Source organism: Rosa chinensis, chromosome 7 (assembly GCF_002994745.2).
Source record: "Rosa chinensis cultivar Old Blush chromosome 7, RchiOBHm-V2, whole genome shotgun sequence".
Lineage (NCBI taxonomy): Eukaryota > Viridiplantae > Streptophyta > Magnoliopsida > Rosales > Rosaceae > Rosa > Rosa chinensis.
In genome coordinates, this window is record NC_037094.1 from 356,482 (window position 1) to 359,520 (window position 3,039).

Below are 3,039 nucleotides of genomic sequence, written 5' to 3' on the forward strand. Positions count from 1 at the left end.
AGTGAGTAATTCAATTTTGGGAGTTAGGGTTGAGTTAGTAATTCACATCTTGTATAAATATTGATGCTTTACTTTTAATAAATGAAATTTCCATTATGTATGCTTTAAATCCGAGTGTATTGGTTCTTAGAAGCATGTTTCCAGGCTTTGTCAACCTTTGAAATTATGTTGTGAGCAATTGTGATAAATAAATTGATAAATTGACAACTTATTAGTCTATGACATCTAGGATTTAAGTGTGGTAACCATTAGCTAGCTTAATTGTAGCTAAACTTAAGCTTGCTTGGGTCTCTATTATCTTGCTCTCTAGATTTCTAATTTTAGATATTGCGGCCTTAACCAGAGTAATGCCTAAGTTAGAGAGTTGATTGTGGCCCTAACTTGCATAGTCAATATACCGAAAGGATAATTGGTTTAGTAGCCTTAACCGGTACTAGATACGGGACTCGACACATATAAGAAATGCATGCATTTTTGAAATTGGCATTGATATTTACATGATAGTTAGTGTGAATCACCTGACACACCCATGTTCCTATTAATTTGAAAACGCAAATTTAATTTTCTAGTTCGTTAATTAGTTGTTTAGTTTACTTTTCGGTTGCAATTAATTTAGTTGATTCCCAATTCAAAACCCCCTACAAATTTCGACTCATTTGTGCATATCCACCACTAGGCTTTTAGTTTTGATTAGGCTTTGGTGAAAACCAAAGCCGAGCATTGCTAAGGCTTGGTGCCTTAGATTAGCCTTTTTATTTGTTTTATTTTCCTTCATTTGCTTAGTTACTTTAGTTCTGACTACCCAAAGATTGTGAGTTAGCCACTAATCCATGTGGTATGATAATTTTGGGCTTAATACTTCCCTATCTTGACAATAATACGTACGCTTGCGTAAATTTGTATCAAGTCAGGAGGTTACATCCATTTGGTGACGATCTGCCACCTCGCTAGGTCAGATAAGGCACACTGAGCCAAAGCCCACACATCCATACCCCAAGTTGGTAGGAGTTTATTTTAAGCAAAATTACTTTTGAGTTATATTTTGCTTATAATGAGCAATTTTACTATATAACTTTGTCGTAGAGAGAAGAAAATTAAGAGTGCAAAGAAAGCATGAACGTAATAGTCTTCATTTCCTAGCTATGAGCTTTGAGGATGATCAAGGAGGACGTTGTTGAAGTCAAGACAAGCTAACTAAGCTAATTCATATAGTCTCATATTAGTAGGGCTGGGATTTTAGCCCGAAAACCCGAAAACCGGCCCGGATCCGGCCCGGGACCGGCCCGAACGGTCCGGGCCCTTTAAAAAAATTTGTCAGTTTTATAAAACCCGGCCCGAAATAATTATATAACGGGCCGGGCTCGGGCCTTAAAATTAGAAGAAAAAAAAAGCCCGAAGGCCCGATTCATGTATAATTGCTTTGACTATTTTATTCTTTTTGTTTTTTCTGTAACAACTATTTTATTATTCTCTCTCTTCTTTGTTCTCCATTCACACGTTCTCCACTTCTTTCTCTTCTTTCAACATATTCCTGTCTCTTCTTGTCCCTTTTCTCCCTTTTATTAATTTTTTCCTTCTCTCTTCTTCTCTTCTTCGTCTTCTTCCCAGTTCCCTCCTTTCTCTTTTCTTTTTCTTTCTCTTTCTCTTCTTCTTCGTCTCCTTCCCAGTTCCCCTTTCTCTTTCTTCTTATCTTCTTCTTTCCAGTTCCCTCCTTTCTCTTTTCTTTTTCTTTCTCTTTCTCTTCTTCTTCGTCTTCTTCCCAGTTCCCCTTTCTCTTTCTTCTTATCTTTTTCGTCTTCTTCTTCCCATTTCCCTCCTTTCTCTTTTCTTTTTCTTTCTCTTTCTCTTCCTTGTCCTCCTTCCCATCAGATCAATTGTAGATTTTTAGAGAGATTCTTTCTCTTTCATCCATGTCTCTTCTTGCTCGCAGCTTTTGGTTTCTCCTCCTTGAGTAGTCTCAGAACCCTTGTTCACATCAAGCTATAAACTGATTATTTTGTATACTGATTAGTGATCAGTACAGATAAACCCAGACTTTGGATGGTGGTTGTTAGGCGGCTTTGGGGGGCTGACGAATTTGGGTTTGGAGCATTGTTTTTTTTTTTTTTTTTTTTTCAAAACCTTTTGGGCCCGAAAAGCCCGAAAACCCGGCCACAAAAAAACGGTTCGGGCCCAACTCGGTCCCAAAACTGAAAAAATGTTATTTAGGCCCGGCCCGAAAATTCCGGTCCGGGTCCGGGCCCTATAAATTTTACACGGGCCGGGCCCAATCCCAGCCCTACATATTAGGGTCCTTGACCTAAAGCACCAAAATGAGCAAAAATGATCTCATTTATCCCAGCAACAAATTTTTGTTTTCATCTACACAATTTAACAGCAAATGATCATTTTTCCCTAAGCCTAATTAATAAACTACAACATTGCCTCTCTCTCTCTCTCTCTCTCTCTCTCTCTCTCTCTCTCTCTCTCTCTCTCTCTCTCTCTCTCTCTCTCTCTCTCTCTCTCTCTCTCTCTCTCTCTCTCTCTCTCTCTCTCTCTCTCTCTCCAGCAGGAAGCCCACAATGTCGTCTTTCTCCCAGTCGACACTTGGCTCTGCCGCCATCACCATCGCTGCGCCGAGACTCGTTATTGTACTCTCCATGGCCAGGCTTGACGCCAAGCCGACCTTTTGAAAGAATCGAACTCAGTCTCGATGCAGAGAGTCGACGAGACGATCGTCGGCAGTGAAGCCGGTAACAGGTTGGTGTAGACTACTACTGCTCTTCTTCTGCTGCTCTTTCGTAATCCCCTCCACTATTTATGCTACAGGTCCCGAGCTGCAACTGTTGAAGCCGAAGATGTGGGTGCCAGAACATTTTTTGGGTCCCCAAATCATTTTTTTTTTTGGTAAAATGGGGGAAGGCCCAGAAAGAAAGGAAAAAAGAAAAAAAAAAGTTTTATTGGGGGGGGGGGGGGGGGGGGGGGGGGGAGGGGGAGTAAAGGTCTATTGAGGGGTAATAGACTTTTTGAATTGATGTAATCTTTTCTTTTTTTCCTTAA